Source organism: Euprymna scolopes, chromosome 35 (assembly GCF_053919585.1).
Source record: "Euprymna scolopes isolate OS-2025 chromosome 35, ASM5391958v1, whole genome shotgun sequence".
In the NCBI taxonomy this organism is placed as follows: Eukaryota; Metazoa; Mollusca; class Cephalopoda; order Sepiida; family Sepiolidae; genus Euprymna; species Euprymna scolopes.
The window spans coordinates 78,456,039-78,477,624 of NC_136516.1; the positions used below are offsets into that span (position 1 = coordinate 78,456,039).

At 34.6% G+C, this 21,586-nt stretch overlaps 1 pseudogene; it reads left to right on the forward strand.

The window, feature by feature from the left end:
* Positions 1-2,534: 2,534 nt before the first annotated feature.
* LOC145260046 (U2 spliceosomal RNA) lies at positions 2,535-2,745 on the forward strand (annotated as a pseudogene).
* The last annotated feature ends 18,841 nt before the right edge of the window (positions 2,746-21,586 follow it).

Genomic DNA, 21,586 nt, shown 5'->3' on the forward strand with positions numbered 1-21,586 from the left:
AGTTGGGCCCGTTTTTTGGGGGTCAGCCTGTCTAAGCAATGAGAACTTTGTTAAACATTCCGCCAGTCTTTTTACAGCTCTCTAGGAGAACCTGGGGGCAAAATGAGATAGCGGCGTAAAACGAGATACCACAGATAACTGAAACAGAGAGAGAGAGAGAGGGAGAGAGAGAGAGAGAGATCTTTCGTGAGGTGTCTGATCAAGAGATCACGTGGTAACGCCTTGCTGCCAACATCTACCAATGTTTTATTGAGCTCCGTAAATCAAAAAGGGGTAAGTATTCAAAATTTATCTATTTTGATCTGTGACGAACTGTACTCTGTGACTGCAGAAAGCTAGGTAGCCTGTCAAGGGGGCTGTAGAAAATGGGCACACTACGGCTGTGCAGTTCTAAACGAGTGCAACAAAACCCCAATCTTCATTTGTGAGCTCTGTGAAGACTGACTTATTCAGACAAAGATCCGTCTCGCTTTGCCCCAAGCATGGGGCAAAACGGGACAATACAGTTAGCTGAATAAATCATCTGTATTTCTTTTGAAAATAATGTCTCATCATTTTTTTTGTTGTGGCATTGTTTTCCAATACTTTGAATGTTCAGTACACAGAATATGGTTTATATGTCAATGCTACCTTTGACTCGGCAGTTCTTTTTCCCTTAAGTATCTCGTTTTGCCCAGGTTCTCCTAATATTATAACTTGCAATTTTAACCCTCCTGTTCTTCTCTTTTAATCTTACTATTTTTATACCTTGTTCTCTCTATTACCTTAATATTTTTCTTTTTTTTGTTTGTTTTTTTACACAGTGATCACCACTTATCAAGGCCCGGAAGCCACTCAGGGATAAGGGTTATTGCAAGTACATTACGTTAGTGTGGAGATTTGATGAAGTGTTTTCTTAAGGGGGCGGTTCATTAGGAATTTGTTTACGTTGGACTTGAACACATCCAAGTTGTAGTCAGGTGGGAAGCAGGCAGACGGAACAGAGTTCCACAGGCGTACAGTTCTAAGAAAGAAGCTTTGTTCATGGAATCTGCGTTTTGATTTAGGCACAGATAAAGAGTGTGGAAACTTTTGACAGTGGATTCAGCTAGACGGGTGTTTTTCGTGAAAGATTGGCGAGGGGGGCCAGAGATTGGAGTTCAGACGAGCACCTGCCATGGAAATAACGATAAAACAAGGATAGGCTCGCAACTTCTCTTCTGTGGGAGAGTGGTTGCAGGGTAGAGAAAAGGGCATCCCCATTTAAGCCACGAAGTTTATTTTGTGCTCTGTCAAGGCAGGATAGGCTGTTTTTTGCAGCTCCTGCCCAGATATGGCAACAGTATTCCATCCTTGGACGTACTTGGCTTTTATATAGATAGTGAATTGCATCAGTAGTGAGATATCTCCTGGAGTGGTAGAAGGATCCCACCATCTTTCCAGCGACCTTGGCAACAGACTTGATGTACGTGTTCCATTTCAGATCAGGAGTAAAGTTCAAACCCAGAAGCTTGTCAAAACACGGGGCCTCACCCAGATGAGAGCCATCCATCACAATTGGTGCCAGATGGGGATCAGAGCGTTGATGATGTAAGGATAGGAGTTTGGTTTTGGATGCATTAAAGGTAACCAGCCACATCTTCCCCCACTGAACCACGCGCTCGAGATCAGAGGAGAGAGAATCAGAGAGAACTTTGTCATTTACAGCCTTTGATGTGTTGCCGTAGATGGTCGTATCATCAGCATAGATGTCACCGAATGATATAAGTATGTGTTTAGGGAGGTCATTGATGTAGATCAGGAAGAGAGTTGGGCCCAGGATTGACCCCTGAGGGACTCCAGCATTTATATTGCAGGCCTCCGATTTTTGTCCATCAACCACTACTCTTATGAGCCTATCTGAGAGAAATGATTTAATGATTGAGAAAACATTTTCAGTCATACCGTAGCTGGAAATCTTGTGAAGTAGACCCTTATGCCATACCTTGTCGAAGGCCTTTGATATGTCAAGAGCAATTGCCCTAGAAAGGAAACCTTTGTCAAGAGATTCACTAATCATGTGGGAATTAACCGTCAGCACATCTGCGGTAGATCTTGCAGAGCGGAAACCATATTGTGTGTCACTAAGAAGGTTATTCCTGCTGAGGTGGTTGACTATTTCTCTATTTAATAATATTCAAGCATTCAAGTCATTCTTAAGGTCATCCAATTCATCCTTAAGTTCATTTTACTATTGTTAGTCGCGTGCAAGCAACTCTATAAGTCACTCCGTCGGTCGGTCGGTCGGTCGGTCTGTCCGTAACACTTTTGTGCTTGGCCTTTGGGCCAAGATCAAAGTGTAGTATCTGTTTCGGCAGATACTGCAAGCAAAGACCATATGTGGGGGCAACCCCACATATAAGACCTTGTTCAATGTAGGGGCAACCCTTCATACCAATTGTCACCATCCAGCTCCCCTACTCCCCGGAGAGTTGGCCCCCATTTCCTCTTCATTCCTCACATTAAAAATCGGCCTTGTGCCTAATATGCTTGGTAGGGGAGCAAATAAATATTCCCCCTTTTCTTGGCTTTTTGGCCAAGATCAAAGTGTAGTATCTGTTCTTAGTACATGCTGTACTTATGTTTGTAACTTTGTGATATAAAGAGGGGGATCACTTTTCTGTATTAATTTAATGTAAAATGATCACCCACTTTAAAACAAGTCAGTCTCAAAGCCATTCAAGTCATTCTCCAGATCATTGAAGTTGTTTTTGAAGGGTTCCAGTTATTTTTTAAGCATTCAAGTCATTCTTAAGGTCATCCAATTCATCCTTAAGTTCATTAAAGTCATTTACTGTTAATTGTTTAAAAGTCATTTCAGCCCATTTTTCGGTCATTTTTGTTTATCTTTAAGAATTGCATGTCAATCATACATTCACGCATTCATTCATTACAGGAGAGCACGCAACTAGTGGCTATCGGCGTTGTTTTAAAATAACCTCCACGTGCTTTCGTTATTTTACTGTTATTAAATCTTTTAACCATATTTTAACTTTAACACGCATGCATTTTAAAACTCATTTTTTTTATTTTTAATTTCGACATTTATGAAAATACTATTATAAATTACATTTTTATTATCATTTCTTTTTAATCCGTGCGTTATCTTCTACGTTACAATTTTATCCATCGGTATTAATTTATTTTTATTTCGGACTATTATTCTCATCTTTATTAGTTGTTGCTTTTCGGAGCCCGTGGTACAGTTGATAGAGACGTTGAATCTCTACAGTTCCAGATGAACATGTCTGAAGATAGCGGTTTCAATCCCACCCAAAGCATGCAAGAGGTTTACTTGGCAAAAATGTGGCGAGACGACAACAACTACGGATGGCAGTGATGGCTGAGAATGCAGTTAGGAGATTCGAAGTTCCTATCCGTCGCGGTTACCACCTGACGAAGGCCAGAGGAATAGCTAGCCGAAACGTTGTGAATAAAACAAACCAATAAAAGATGAAAAACAACAACTAATAAAGATGAGAATAATAGTCTGAAATAAAAATAAATTAATATATATATATAATACTCATCTCAAAAATGAATTCCAATTAAGGAATAATATTTTTATCCATCGGGTTTATACACTTTCTTATTCGCAAGAACTTTCATACTTATTACTCTAAATTTTACTTTTTATGTCATCCTAATAATCAATTATTAATTATTAACCATTTTTTATGTGTATTTATACGAGTATTTCCTAGTGATCTTCCTACTTAGTATTTAACATGCGTCAATTACTTCCTCAATTTTATTTATTTTTATAAACTGCCTTTATGGTTCTGATATCTATTTTCCAATAACTTTTTTTAATTTATTAGTTTATCATTCCTTGTCTTTATCTATCAGCACACTCTGTTATTATTATTTTCTATATCATTAAGATCAATTACTTTAATCCTAATGTAATTAATTTCATTAATTATTTTTAGTTATAATTTATTATAGTTGATTTTTATTTAATAAAATTGCTTTACAACCATCACATAAATATTTTTCTTCTTTAATTTTCTTCTTTGGTTTCATTATTAAAATTTCAATTTTAAACTTCATTTGCGAGAAATATTACTTATTTTTAGCTAGACAGATCGAATATAACTATTCATCATTAAAATACGAAATATAACTATTCATCATTAACATTCTAAATATTGAATTCCATCGTGGTAAATATGACTTATTTTAGCTAGACCAATGGCATTAGAACTATTAAGCTTTGCATGTGGATCTTTCATGACTTATACATAGTAATGTTTATATTTTCATAGTGTGCGCACATATATGCATATGTCTGTTTGCTCTCTGATTATGTCCATATTCATATACGCATGTGTGTCAATATTTTTTAATTAATATTCTAATGTTTACGTTATTTCTACCCCCTCCCGATTTAATTCTTTCCCTTCTTAATAATTTTTTCCTGATGAAAATTTTGACACCTCCCCCTCCTACATGGATAATTCAATAGTGTTACACTTTCCTCCCAGTTCGAATTGACGCCCCCATCCACACTGACCTTCTTTTGTAATACTTTCTGCTCTCACTCTGTCGTTTTCTTTTTTTTCTTTTTTCTCCTTCCCTTTTCTTCTCTTGCAGTCTATTCGTTCTTTTTTTTCGATGTCTAGAGTCTAAAATGTCACTTAACCGCCACCACTCCATTCTGATTTAACGTTTTAAATAATTTTTTTAATATCTTCTCTATTCCTTCAGTTAAGAATCAGATTTCTTCATAGGAACACAGACATTATTACGTCTCCTAGAGAAGGCTTGTGGTTCAGACCGAGCATTTATCTGAAAGGCAAACACGTTTAGTGCGGCGACTACGTAATATTTGTCTATATCAATAAAATATTATATTTTGCTCCTTTTATTTAGCAATCTTGATAACCTCGTTTTAATTCACGAGTTTTCCCTCTTGACTACCTTTAACTTGGTATATATATATATATATATATATATATATATATATATATATATATATATATGTGTGTGTGTGTGTGTGTGTATGTGTGTGTGTGTGTCTATGCGTGTGTGTGTGCTTGTGCGTATAAGCTATATATTCTTATAGATGTTTCGGTCGTTAACTTTAAAAGGTTATGATCTCATATGATGAAGAAAACATGATTGTTTATCAGTTCTTCATACTGAAGAATCCTTATATCATGAGACGTAGACAGTTTTTAATAAAACTATAATCTTTATTTAATAAGGAAATAATCGTTTATTTAAAATTGGGCACTTCCAACGCAATGTCTTCCAAGCTATTACACTATGGACTCAGTCAATTCAGTATAAATGAATCGGAATAAAATGTTAGCTACGTGAAGCAATTTGGAAGTCAAGATTCAAATTACTTTCCGGGTCAATAATAAAATATGAATTTAATCGTATTTAATAAAAATTTCAATAAATTCTGCAGTTTTATGGCTGGCCATTTTAACCTATCAATTGTATGTCTGGCCATTTCAACCTAAAAAATAATATGTTATTATGAGGTTAATTATCGATTATTGAGTTAATTAAATACGAAATAAAGAAACATGAAACGTCACATCTACAATAAAATAACGGCTTAAGGTTTTTGTAATATATTTTTAAATATTCCCATATATATATATATATATATATATATATATATATATATATATATATATATATATATATATATATATATATATATTGGGGGATGCCTAATCTTACAGTAGCTCTTTGATGGTACAATTTTCATTTTTCTGACATATATTTAGTGAAATATTGATATTTTACTAATCTGCAATAAAGCGATTGACGCAGTTTATATATGTGTTTTTGCGGCCGTGCACACACACACACACACACATATATATATATATATATATATATATATATATATATATATATATATATATATGAGTTGAGCATATTGAGAAGTGAAACACGAATTACCATTAGCATATAAGCGACGCTCTTTGTGTAAACAAATCGAGCGGAGGTATTTCAGACGATATCAAAACATCGTTAAACTCACTACTCGTTCAAGCAGCCGCCAATAGCGTAATGGTTAGGAGCCTTGACTGCCGTACAAACGGTCGGGTTTCAATCCTGGCTTGAGGTAGTTGCCTGTCTAGCCGCACTGATGAGCTGTGAAACAGCGAAACAGTACTGTATGTGGATGACTATATATATATATATATATATATATATATATATATATATATATTGGGGGGATGCCTAATCTTACAGTAGCTCTTTGATGGTACAATTTTCATTTTTCTGACATATATTTAGTGAAATATTGATATTTTACTAATCTGCAATAAAGCGATTGACGCAGTTTATATATGTGTTTTTGCGGTCGTGCACGTATATATATATATATGTGTGTGTGTGTGTGTGTGTGTATTGTATGTTTATTAGGAGAGGTATACTAATATTTTATCAGGTTAAAATGTAAAACTTATATAATAATAAAATATTGGGGTTCTTATGTACTTTTGTGAATGTATTCCATATTTTGAAAAGTATGACAGGTAAATTTGTATATATATATATATATATATATATAAATATATATATTTATATATATATATATATATATATATATATATAACAAAAAGAAACGGTAAGATAGATAATATCTTGGAATTGTGAATATATTTTTTTTTTTGTAGTTAAATCGAGCTTCATAGAATAAAGAATTGCTACAAAGAAAGATTGAAATATAACTGAATAAGCATATTTTCCCATAAACACACACACATATATATATATACATACATATATATATATATATATATACATATATATATATATCATATTCATGATTCAAAATAATTTTCTTAGCCAATAATTAAATAAACTCAATAGTATTTAATATAATGCCATTCACTTTATTCTGCAAATGTATAATTTGTCGATAAGCACGAATTGTAATAGGTTATTCTGTTGCACTATGTTTTAGTGTCCCGGTTGTGGTAGTTGTTAACCCCCAACCAGCATTGCGAGGGGGCGATTTGGCGGGAAGCTGAGGGATACAAAGAAATAAGCAACCTTTTCTCAATCTTTTTATTCGTCTGCATAGCATGGGGTAAAACGTATATTTTTGTTTCTCTGTAAGCGAGAAGTGGGGCACCTCTTCTTTCAGCACTATTTAAGGTTAGTTAGTTTTAAGGAGCCATTGTGTTACATTAATTGTATTATCTGTACGTTAATATTGTAATTTGTGTTGTATAAATTTTATAAAATAAAATAGTTAAGATCTTATATACTAAAATTGTGTCCTACGTTGTTTGCGCCTGTATTGAATGTCTGCCTTTAGTCAAAGGAAACGGGCCTGAACACGAAAATGATTCCAACCTTGTCGAATCCTCAAGGAACAAGACGTCTTCCTCGGAGAGGAGAAGCCAGCTACACTTAACATCTCAGGTATGCTTTTCTCTTCACCTAGACAAAAAGATGTATAATCGACAAACCTTCATACGCGGACCGTTTCCAGCACATTTAACGCCAATGACCGACCTGTAGGTGTAAAATCGATGATAAATTAACGGTGATGGATTTAATAAAATATGAACTGAGAAAAAATTGAGCTAAAGAAAAATTCACATTTTATATAATAGTGATAATGATCTTTTTTTTTTACAAGGTAGTCACCACTTACCAAGGCCCGGAAGCCACTCGGGGATAAGCGCTATTGCGTGTACAGTACGTTAGTTTTTTTTGTTTTTTTTTACACAGGGATCACCACTTATCAAGGCCCGAAAGCCACTCAGGGATAAGGGTTATTGCAAGTACATTACGTTAGTGTGGAGATTTGATGAAGTGTTTAATTAAGGGGGCGGTTCATTAGGAATTTGTTAACATTTGACTTGAAGACATCCAGATTTGAAGATTTGATAAAGTGTCTTACTTACGGGGGCGGTTCATCAGGAATTTGTTTTTGTTGGACTTGAAGACATCCAGGTAGTAATAAGGTGAGGAACCGTCAAGCGGAAGAGAGTTCCACAGGCGTGCACTTCTAAGAAAGCTTTGTTCATGGAATCTACGTGTTGGTTTTGGCACAGATAAAGAGTGGGGGAACTTTATGACAGTGGTTTCAGCTAGAAAAGGGTTTATCGTGAAAGATTGGCGAGGGGGAACCAGAGGTTTGGAGATCAGCCGAAAACTGGCCATGAATAACTATAAAACAAAGACAGGCTCGCAACGTCTTTCTTGTGGGAGAGAGGCTGCAGGGAAGAAAAAAGGGATATCATCCACTAAGCCACGAAGCCTATTTTGTACTCTGTCAAGGCAGGATAGGCTGTTTTTAGCAAATCCTGCCTAGCTGTGGCAGCAGTCCTCCATCCTTGAACGTACTTGGCTTTTATATAGATAGAGAATTGAATCAGCAGTGAGATATATTCTATAGCGGTAGAAGGATTCTACCATTTTTCCAACGACCTTGGCAACTTACTTGATGTACGTGTTCCATTTCAGGTCAGGAGTAAAGGTCCAGCCCAGAAGCTTATTAAAACATGGAACTTTGCTGATGTAAAGATGTTGTTTCAGTTTATCAGAGTTTTTTTTTGTTGCGATGAAGTTTAGATTTTATGCTTAGAATGAAAATAATTGTATTTTTTTTCGCGCATAATACTCGACGCATACACTCGCTTGAAAAAAAATGAAAACTTTTTAAGTCGACCAAATAAATTTTGTTGAATTCATGAAACTTTCCGCTTTGATCCACCCCGAATATATAAAAACTTTGTTTTGTTTTCTAATTCTAATAAAAAGTTTGAGACAAAATAATTTTGCAACAATGTTTAAGATGCAGATATATAATCGACATTTTTAAAGTCTTTTTTATAAATTAATGTCGGATAGTAAAATATCATAGAAAATGTTTGCTTCATAATTATAATTGTCGTGCTATCTTCTAGATATAGAGTTGGTGGTCAGATATTGTAACACGGTGTAAAGTCTCTTCGATTTGAACTGTTTAAGCTCTAACATAAGATTGCGTAAAGAGAACTGACCAAAGCTTTTAGAAGCCTCTTTAAAAAATTCTAAATAATGAATAAATAGCGCGTATGCAAATGCATGCGAAGTGACGTCACCAATAGGAAAAAATAAAGACTTTATAAAGGAGACCAAGCTAGAGACGACAATAACGTTCAAGATAACGTGAGAGATGTAAATGACACATCAGAAGATAATGTCTTGAGAGACGTCACATCATTAACAAGAGAAAGAGGAAATAAAAACAAAAAAAGCGAGTTGAAGCTCTTTTCTATTCTTTTGTCTCCTTTGCGACTGGGGCTACAATATGTTGGTCCCTGGATTGCGTTACATTTGAAAGTGGCCCGTGATGAAGGGATTTGTAATCGATATTCGACTTAATGACATACTAGCTAAATTTTCCGGTTCACTATCGTTTGGAAATACCTAGAATCCTCGAAAAAAATTTGAACAAAAAAAAAATGTCATTCTGAACGTTATTGTTCACACGAAAGAAAACATTTCAAATTCATTCTTGTAGGTAGACATAACACTTTTTGCTATTTAGATGCAAATGCATGCGGGCCTGGATATGACCTTAAACTATATCCAGTGGTGAGACCCCAGCTTGCGGGCTTTGGGGAGTGTGGAGCCACTCTTTAATTGCCATTGCTCCCAAGTCCACTATGACCCGGGGTGGTAGTACCTGTTAGGGTTCCCAACTATGGGTTAAATAGAAACCGATTTGAAAACGACAAATATATTCTATTAAAAAAATTGTTCTTCAAAATCTTTGGATTCAGCATTAAATAACCCGAAAAGGGTTGATATGCCGTAAAACAAAAACAACCAAAGAACCAAGCAAATGCATGCATATTTTAATATAACTTATAATAGAGAAGAAATAAAGAAATAGCTTCATCTTTTTACTTGCGATTTAGAAATGGATCACCACGTGTTGCAAATCAAGTCAAGTGAAGGGTTCGAAGAGAAACGGACATTTATAAACAAATACTACATATTTGGTCAGGAAATGAAACAATATATCTAAACTATTGACGTGTAGCGAACGTTTTCAGGGTAGCTGCCTAGATATAAAAACGACAAAAATAATAAAAAATAAATAGTAATGGCGGGGTATAAATAAAGGTGTAAATATAACTGCATAAGCATATTTTCCTAAAAACACACGCTCACACACACACACACACACACACACACACACACACACACACACACATATATATATATATATATATATGTGTGTGTGTGTGTGTGTGTGTGTGTGTGTGTGTTTATAGGATACTATGCTTATGCGCTTAGGCATGGCTCAGAGGCTAAAGAATGAATGTCGAGTGTTGTATGCTTTAATTTCGATTTAAGCTGATGATCTAATTTCATATATATATATATATATATATATATATATATATATATATATATATATAAAAGTTTCCATCTCACTATAATATATTAGTTTCAATTCAATAATCGATAGAGGATTGTATCTATAAAAATAAATATGTATTCTGCACGAATTAAAATGTCACATTTAATCGTATCTTACGAATGGGCAACGGCGGGCGACCTGCTAGTTTTCTGTTTATAACTGAACAGTTTAACGTGATGTCTTCCAAGTAATTACATCATCGAATCACATAATGGAATATAATCACCCAGGATAAAATATCGACTACAATGAGTAATTTGAAATCATGATTCCAAATTCCTTCCTCTGAAAAGGATATTTTTAAACAGGGGTAAAAATGGGCAGCCCTAGAGCCCCCTCTGCATATTTCTCATCTAAACTGAACTACTTGTTACTCGCTATGAGTTATGCCTTTTAATATTGTTATTATCTCTAATTATAAAATAATTGGGTATAAATATCTTCCAGAACATTCATTGTTTTTAATTCATAAGATTTTCTTTTCTTTTTACAAAGGCGTCACACTTATCAAGGTCTGAAGGCCACTCAAGTATAAGGTTTAATGGGTGTACGGAAGTTATCAGGTCATTAACAGTGTAATAATCGTTAATCGTGGAAATTTGGTATAATTTGCTTATTTAAGGGGACGGCTCAGCAAGAAATTGCTTATATTTAACTTGAAGACGACCATATTATAGTCAGCTGGAAAATAGGCCAGCAAAGCAGAGTACGACAGCTTAGTTTATGGAGTCCACTTTTAGATTTATGCACAGATATAGAGTGAGGGAAATTATTGATAGGGGTTGTAACAAGACGAGTGCTTTTGTTGGACCATAGACTGGAGCTCAGACGAGCAGTCGCCATGAAAATATCGATTGAGCAGAGACAGTCTAGCAACATCTCTGCTGTGGAAAAGATGATGTAAGGAAGAGAAAATGGCGTGACCCACTAGATTTCGAAGCCGGTTTTGAACTCTATCAAGGAAGAATAATGCCCCGAGCAGCTCCTGACCAGATGTGATTTTACTAAGAATTTGAAAGCCAGAAATTACTTTCTATTTGAAAGATTATTTTTTTATTCTTTATTTTTTTATACTCATGTTCACCCCTTACAAAGCATATCGCCAGTTGGACCTAAGGGGCTACTATTTGGGGTCATGTCTAGAAAAGATTAAAATATTTGTTTATGTTACATTTAAGCTTCTGCGTATCAGTACAGCCAGGGACGCAGGCAGCAGGAATGGAATTCCAAAGTCTAGCTGTTCGAGGGAAGAAACTATTAGAAAAGAAAGCTTTCTGGCATTTAGGGACATCAACAATGATGTGGTGAGATCTTATTGCTAAACGGGTTTGTCAGGAATATGTACGTCGAGAGGGTACAAGTGAAACGAGTTCATCAGAACACATTCCCATTAAAATATTTGTAAAAAAGGCACAGTGATTCAACATTGTGGCGATGAGCCAGGGGCTGGAGCTTAGTTGATAAAGTGGGGCCGATTTGATTGACAACTATTTTGGACTTTATCAAAGAGGGAGAGACTAGTGGTAGATATACCAGCCCAGATGTGGCAACAATACTCCATGCATGGGCGAATGGTGGCCTTGTAAATGTACAGGATAGTCTTAGGTGTGAGTAGTCTTCTAGCTCGATTGAGGAAACCAACCTTCTTTGCAGCAGTATTTGCAATGTCCCAGTTGTTCCAGTTCATATTGCCCGCAAATGTTAGATCGAGGAGTTTGAAAGTAGAATTCTCAGGTAGGGTGCTATTTGTCATGGATATAGAGGGGGGCATGGAGATGCGTCTTATAATTGTTAAAGGAGAACAGCTTAGTTTTACTAGCATTAAGATATACATCGAAATTCTTCTCAAATTTTGAAAGATTACGAAGTTGACGAGAGCGATCTTATTGAAGCTTAAATACTTGTTAGAGATAATAATTTTGCTGAATTAGATGTGTCTGCGTTTATTTCACGTAGCTAGCTTGAGATGAAGAAGAAAAGGGGTCATCAGCTTTGAAATAAGATAACGATATTTCCTCTATAATTCAGTCAAATCATAACAATTTCGATGGACAGAACAGCAACAGCAATATAAGAATTCCTATTGAGCTGTTTCTGTGTCGCCATCTACGGAACACTTAATTCTTATCCAAGAGTGGCTTCCGAGACTTAGTAAGTGATGACACAAAGAGCAGATGTTTGTTTCACTTCAATGTTCGATGTCTCCGTTCAGTTTCGAAAGATAAAGAATCTCTTTGTAAGGGCAGCTGCTCGTGTAATTGTGAGGCAAGGGTTGCGCAATCATCAACCACCCATCTTCTGAGTCGGCACTGCTTGAGTCCAGTGGCAAGGAGAAGTCCAGGACGACTGGAAACAACGCTGAGATAAGCAGAGGGCACATACAGCACCTGGAAGTCGCAAATGGTCACCCATTTAGTACTGACTGGGTTTAACGTTGCTTAACTTCGGTGATCCAACGGGCGGCGATGTGTCAATGTGATTACATTTTGCTTCTAATTATATTACTTATGTCTGGAAATTTCTTTGCGAGTTAACGATTGGAGCGGTTTAATTGTGCTTAGTTAAAATCCTTTCGTTTAATTTTAAAGTAAAATTGCATTACGCTCTTTATTCGTTATTCTTTTTTTTTTATCCCTTTAATCCTAATTCATGTCATTTATATGTAGATTTTGCTATTCCAAAGCATGTTGATTACATTTTTAATTTGACTCTAAAGGCCAACATCTCTTTCTGCTATACGCACGGATTAAAAACAAAAAAATAAAAATTTCCATAGACGAATCGTGCCAGCTTAGATTTCATCATTAATTAACTGAATTCGGCGAACCATTTAGCTTCCATAGATTATTGAGATGTTAATTTTGTTTTTAATCAAACATACTAGAAATAAATGTGATCTGTCAGCTCTCACAGAAGATTTCCAATCCATGGTCCCTCCATGTAAAACAGTCAGACTGTTGCATATTAGCTCTCTGGGCCATCGCAGAATTACCTGACCAAGAAGATTATTATTATTATTATTATTATTATTATTATTATTATTATTATTATTATCATCATCATCATCATCATCATCATCATCATCATCATCATCATCGTGTAGTTGAATTAGATTTGTTTTAAGGAGAAAATGCAATTCAAGAAGAAATATTGTTCAATGACGTTTTAGGAATTTAACTTGACTAGCTTCTATAAGCAATTACAAGAAGGAATTTTAGATAAATAAAAACACAAATGTTTTAATGGAAAGAAATGTTAGTTCTCATGACAAGTACGAACAATTTAAAAATAGGTCTGCCTTCTAGAATCTGGCGAAGTCTGACGGAGTGGTCACTTAAAATGACGTGTACCTTAGGAGAAAACCTAAGAAAGACACGTATCAGTAGGTCAAGAATGAGAAGTCAGTTTAAGAAGTCAGTCGAAGAAGTAAGTAAAAAGAAGTCAGACGTCTGGGAGAAGACACCGTGGAAGCCGTTGAAGTCAAGATCCAAATGTGAAATAAGTGTTTGAACTCCGGAATATTGAAACGAAGCGTGAGTAAATGTTATCTATACTATTAATAAAATTATAAATGTTTATTTATTCATATATATATATATATATATATATATATATATATATATATATATATATATATATATATATATGTATGTATATATATATATGTGTGTGTGTGTGTATGTGTGTGTGTAGATATATATGTATATGTATATATATATATATGTATTAATCCAGAGGAAGTCTCGATATAAAGAAAAAAACGTTGATGAACACATAATTCGGTTTGTTTCTTTTTTATTTCTCTCTCTCTCTCTCTCTCTCTATATATATATATATATATATATATATATATATATATATATATATAAGTGAACGTGTGTGTCTGTCTGTATGTGTCTGTGTACATTTCCCTACGCAATAACTCTCTCAAGTTTTAGTCTACAGACTCGAAATTTGATAAACACGTTACTGAGATTTGGGAAAGTCGATGTGATCGGGTTTAGGCCAGAAATTTCGCTGTTAAGGGGTCAAAGTTCAACGATTTGACCTTTTAGAACTCTACCAAACTCCTCCAACAATTTTGGGTCTAAACACTTGACATTTTAGATATTGGTTCCTTGAACATGGATCTAACGTAATAATGTGATTGGAGTCCAAAACAATAAATGTTAAGGGGTCATAATAGGGGTCAAAGTTTTAAAAAATACTGTTTTTTTATTGTTTTTTTTTTGTTTTTGTGCTCAGCATACACCTCCAAACACCCGGGCAACGCCGAACACCCACTGCTACTATATATATATATATATATATATATATATATATATATATATATATATATAACGTTCAAACGGATGCACCGAATTGAAAAAAATCTTTTTTCCCGAAAATTGTGAGTCCCTAGAGTGTCGTTATCTATTTATTTTTCCTAACGAACAACGCCGAGTCAAACAAAACACCCGAAATAAGGGGTTTGGGGCCTTTTTGTTCAATTGTCGAAAACGTTACCTGCCCATGTCAACGGAATTTAGTACTGTCTCTATACAATCGCGATAACATCTTTTGGCATACGGACAGGACTTGTGACGCAATGGATACCACGTCTGATTACGGATCAGAAGATCCCAGGTTCGAATCCTAGCAAGTCCATAATAATTTTAACAATTATTTTATCCTTACCCTTAGTTGGGGTATTTTTGCTTTTTAAGTGCACATGGGAATTTCTCTTACTCCGAATTCACAGGGTAAGCGTTGATGATAAATCGATGTTGAGTGTATTTTATGTTGAGTGTGCTCGATTTTGTGTTTGAGTCGGGATTGTGTGTTCCGACGTGACGCAGCCGCTAGTATAGAATATAACTTTTAGTTATGCCATCTTTCGAAGAAACAGGTTTGTGAATTCGTCCTAGTTGTTAGTGTCATGTTAACTGTTTATCGGACTCTTTAATGTTTACAGACTCTGTCTATCACATCATATCGCTATCATATTGTTGCAATCATATACACTCCTCGTCTTATTCAGTAAAGAACGTCTGTCTAACTCTCCATCAAATGAACATTGTCTCCTCTCGTCGTTTGAAGCAGCCTCATGTAAAAATATGTATTATCCTCCGAAAATAACATGTCAATATGTCCACGTCATATTTTAACGCCAGCTCTAGCAAAATGTTATTCATCGTAAAAGTTATATGCACCCTATCAGTCGGTTTATATAAACCAACATTTATCCATCGATAATTTCATATCCCTGCTATCCAACAACACGCATAACTGCAACAACCTACAAAAACTTCTCGCACTCACTATCTGTGCCTAAAACTATACTAAAATTCAATAAGCAGAGTGTCTTTACTTGATGTGTGCGTCTGTGGAACACAATATCGCGAGACTGTTTCTCAGTTGACATGGTCGTTTTCGAATCCAATGTGAATAGATTCTTATTGAACTGCTCTCTAATATAATCTAGCCATACCCGAGTCCCGTCATAACTGATCTTCCGTGTTACCATCTAACTAACACAATTCTTATCCAAGAGTGGCTTCCGGGCCTTGATAAGTGATAAACTCGCAAGTAAAAAAAGGTCCCAAGTACATACAAACACACTAACACACACACACACTGACAAACAACTCTCAATAATACAATAGATGGATTTAATAGCTTGTTTAAAGTTAAAAGAAAGATTATGTTGTACTGAATGAGTGCATTCAAGCATTTAGGTTTTGGGAGGAGAGAGCGTAGCGAGGGGAAATAATAGACGAGAAAAGTAATTATCCGTCGTTTTTTTTTGTTTATCTATTAATCTGTAACCACCGATTAGTTCATGCACACGCATTCAAAGCTTTTACTTCATTCGAAACTACGCATTCCCGGTTAATTACTTTCTAATTATCTGCTTCAGTTTTATTCTTATGACTTTCTTTTTATCACGGTTGTGATTTCAAGTACCTTAATTTATTTTTTTGTCTGAGTCAGCGTGATTGACTTTGCTTATTTTATCGGGCATTATTTTATACACACTAGAGTTTCATTGGATTAACATCGAGAAGGGTAACAATAACGTTTTTACACACACACACACACACACACACACACACACACACATATATATATAATATAAAGCTGAATGTGTGTGTGTGTGTGTGTGTGTGTGCCTGGTCACGAATATGCGTTGGCTATTTTTAAAAACTTATTACATATAATGATAGATGTATCGAGACACAGGAATGGGTATATTTGATCTGGTAGAATGGTGGTTCATTAAAATTGTTGGGTCTGCGTTGACGCCTGGTCCGCAAAGTATGGAAATAAAAAATTTAAAAATTAAAAAAAAAACGTTTAGAAGTGTTTTTGATATAGATGTACCTAAGAATAATTTGATAAGTATGTTTTCACTTAAATAGGGATGATATAATAAAATTGTGGGGTCTGCGTTCGCGCTTGGCCTTCTTAGAATGGAAATAGGCACAGACTTTAATAAAGACTTTTCATATCTATCTGCGTAATTATACTTTGATAATTATGTTTCAGTTTGAAGAAATATGGTATAATAGAATTATGGGGTATTCGTTCGCGCCTGACCTCCATAGAATGGAAATATGTCACAAAGTTTAACAAGGTTTTTTAATATAGATCCACAGAATATTGTGATAAGTGTTTCAGTGTGAACAGGTATGGTATAATAAATTATGGGTTTTATCTATTTCATTTTTACTTTCATCATATTTTGCTTTGGTTTTGATACACCCAAATTCGAAGCTATCTCTTTACAAGCTTTCCTTTTCATAACCTATCATGCTTTCATAAATCAGAGTCCATTTTCTGTAGGTTGTTTTTGAACCCAGTCAACTTTTTACTAGTATATATATATATATATATATATATATATATATATATATATACAAAGAGAGAAAGAGAGAGAGGGAGAGAGAAAGAGTGGGGGAGAGATAAAAAAGGAACAAACCGAGTTACGTGTCCATCAACGTTTCTTCTTTATTTCGATGCTTCCGCTGGATGAATGAGAAATTAGAAAACAAAACCACCAGCAAAATTATTTTCAAATATTTATACTGGTGTTTTTGTTTTCTTAATCCCATTCATCCAGAGGAAGTCTTGAAATAAAGACAAAACTTTGCTGAACACGTAGCTTGGTTTGTTCCCTTTTTATTCTCTATTTTGTCGGAATACTATTTCCATTATTCTCATACATATATATGTTTTTCTTCACTATATTCCCTCTGCTTCACTCTTTTTTGTCTTTGACTTACTTGTTGTTTCATCAAATACTTCTGCATGCAAAATCCGATCCCGCATTTTGCTAATTCCTACCCACTGATGATAAGGAAAGTATTTCTTCGAAACTCCGCGGATTAAGGACTATCCATTTATCTTGTGTTTCCTTTTCGGATTAAATATGTTTTTAACTCATTTCAAAGTGTTTTTTAACATATTTCATTAACTGTTTGCTCACACACACACACACACACACACAAACACATATATATATATAGGCGAATATTTACATTTACCCTTCCATGAGTCGTACACATGCGTTTCATTGTGCATTTAATCATTTAATGCTATCACCCAAACCATCAAAGACATGAAATATTATAGACAGTCACACATAATTTAATGGAATAGAAAAAAAAACTCCAGGGGAAGAAATATATTCCGGTAATTCAAAAGCACTTACTAAGAACTAATATCCGATATTAAAAGTGGAATGATACAACCGATATTGCCTCGGATATCATCCTTAGTAAGAGCTATTATAAAATACATGTTTAAGTGAATATAAATATCCGTTTATATACAGCGTTATGCAAAAATATATTTTTGTATTGCTATACCGTTTTATGAAAAGATATTCAATTTTATAATTTAATAATGAATTATTTTGTTTCTTTCTGATAAAAGTTTACAATATGAACTTTAATCATAAAGTTTCGTCATATGAAAAATAGTCACTCATAGCTGTTCAGGCATTTAACCTAACTCAACATCAGGCCGTAACCCAAAAGAGAAAATTCATAACTTGATATATTCTCTTCGCACAGAAGGTACACTGCAATAAAAGCTTCCTGGAGCACCCGATATAATACAAAGCGCGCTCAAGAAGCTGTTCACTAGAGTCCGAAGCGATCTGCTCATAAACATTGTGCCGCCTTTGAGATTAGTGTTCGCTCTACAAAGAGCGACACTTCCATCCATCACACAGAAGCTTCAGCAAACTCACTATGAGAAGCGGGTTTACTTTGAACTTCAGATGGAAGAGATATTTGAAATAAACGACAACCTTATTTTCTTAAATGTGTTATAAAGCATATTTACATCTGGATAGAACCGTTAATCCATAAAACTCTTGCTATTGGGCATGGGGAAATTGCATGCAAAGCCAGTTCATAGCCAAAAAGTAAAAGAACGTATGCTATAGGAGAAACTGAACTAATTACATCTTACATTGTAAAAATAGTGCTGGAAATTATGTTATTGTTAACTGACAACGTTACGTTAGATTATCAATGATTTCATTTCTGTCTGAGCTAAGACGAAATCGAATTCCAATCCGAAATGTGCAATTTCAGCATGATGTCGCGAGAATACATTGTGCCATAGGAATTTAATGGACGTTCTGCGAGAAATTTTTGGTCTTTTTTTTTCTTCTGGGTGTATATTAAGCAACATGTTTATCAGGAAAAAATAGCCACGTAACAATGAAAAATTATAAGAAGAGATTCATTTTGTAATTGCAGACATAAACAGGAACCTGTTGCACATAGTAGAGGGAAAGTTTCATAAAACAATTTACATCTGAATCTCTGAATGTATATATTCTGAACTTGCTTTTATTAAATGGCGACCCTTTTTTAACAGGTTAACGAAGAAATGATCTAATTTCCAAAACAATATATATATATGCATATATATATATATGTATGTATGTATGTATGTATGTATATATATATATATATATATATTCATGTCAAGTCATGTCATGTGCTACTGGTACCATGTAACCCAGTACTACCTGCCTCATGGTCGGGTCACCAGCGACTAAACTGGTTCCCCCACCAGACTTGTTTGGTGAGGAGGGCGGCTAGTCTCCCTGAAGGATTAAAAACAAGACCTTCCAAAGGGCGAATGAACTCTTTTTCTGGGTCAACGGCCAACTAGCACCGTGTATGTATGTGTGTGTGTGTGTGTGTGTGTGTGTGTGTGTGTGTATTGGGGTGGAGAGGGCTCCCGTAAGCCGTGGTGAAGGCAACCTTTCTAGGAGAAGCAAATCTCTGATTAAAAAAAAACATAAAGCGGAAGACCATTACCCGCATTAAGCTGGTCTGCAGTTTAATTTGTTGCTGGCTATCTTGCTCTTGCTTGTTGCTGGATCTCAACATTTTGAACCGAGAGAGAGACTTAGCTGTCGTACAAAGCTAAGACTCTGTAACATCATATTTGTATAGATACTCCCTCAGGCATTTGGGCTCATGGATTTTAAATGTCTGAGGGAGTGACACTCGTCTGACAAGACGTTGCAATCATCATATATATATATATATATATATATATATATATATAAATATATATATACCTCAGAATAATGAAATGAAATATATCTGCTGGTATGCTATTCCAGTGATTTTTGGTCTTACAAAATATTATTAGATGTATTTGTTATATTAAACAATCCCAACCAAATAAAATTGCCCAATATACAAGATAGATGAAATGAATCAAATTTTATGTATTTAAATTTTATGATTTGAAAAAGTCAATCTTCAAATATAAAATTTTTTTATGGTTTGAAAACAAAGAATACAATAGAATACACCCATTTCCTTAACCAACGAGTTATCGATGTTTATTCATCTCCTCGGAGGAAAAAATCATGGCAAATGTTTTAATTAATTTTCACCTTATTTGGTAAAAGCAATACACATAGAAAAAATAAAGTTTTTAATGTTTTTAAAACATTTTAGTAAGATACAATAAGGGAAATGGACATTAAAGCAGAAAAATGATATTTGCTTTAAATTCAAAATTAATGCCAAGTTTTGAAATCGAAATTCGTGATAGTAAGGAGGTAAAGAGATCAAACGCGTCTTGTAATGCTTCCAAAATACTAAGTAACAATCACATGTAAACATAAACATACACATTAACTTTGTTACCTGGTAATTAATGGCAATGATTATTCTAAAGATGGATGTGTGGGGTGGAAAGGAACTCTTTGTCCTTTCTCTGTAGCAACGCGGTTTTCTAAACCATTAGATTTTCTCTAAGTTTTAACTTTCTTTCGTACTATCAACCCGGCTGTGCATATATATATATATATATATATATATATATATATATATATATATATATATATATATTTAACCCTAAAACCGTATTTACTTTTATTAGTAAGCAAAAAAAAAAGAAGTTCGCTGACCCACTTCTTTCAGGACTCAAGTCAAAAACACTAATAATTCGTATTTTTCTTTCTTTATAATTACGGGTGCGCCAGGATGTCGTGACAGTGCCAAGCAAATGGAAGGAAAATATATGAAAATAGTATTACTTTCCACGAATTTGAAATTCAAACCTTAATGCCCACGCACTTATTGTGTTTTCGAGAGTTCCTGTTTCTCTCCGTTCATCATTTTTACTGAACACTTGCTTGGTCGACTTACGCGTTCCTTCGTGAGTTCTTTTGTATGCAGGGGCTATTTTAAATTTAAATGACCCCTGAGTTCGAAATCCTATAGCGCAACTGCTATAGTTCTTGTAACGCCATAATTATGTAACAACGTGTATTGCAAAGCAAATAGTAGGTGGCTTGTTTGTCGTAGTCGACGAACAACCTAGGTTTCTCCACTGGATATCGACTGACATATTACGGCTTAGTTCTCCAGTATTTATTCAGATTGGAACAGTCTATTAGTAAATAACATAGATGTGTTCTTCTACAACACTTTCAGAGTCCATATGCCTACTTTGAATAAAATGAAAGTAAAAGACTAAATGAAAAAAAATGAAGAAAGAAAAATAGGTCTCGAAATCGCGATTATTGAAAATACTTAGTAGCAATAATTCTGGGCATTTTATATTTCGAAATATAAATAGGCAGAAACAAGAAAAGAACAATGTAACTATATTTAATTAATAAAACGGCTAAACAAT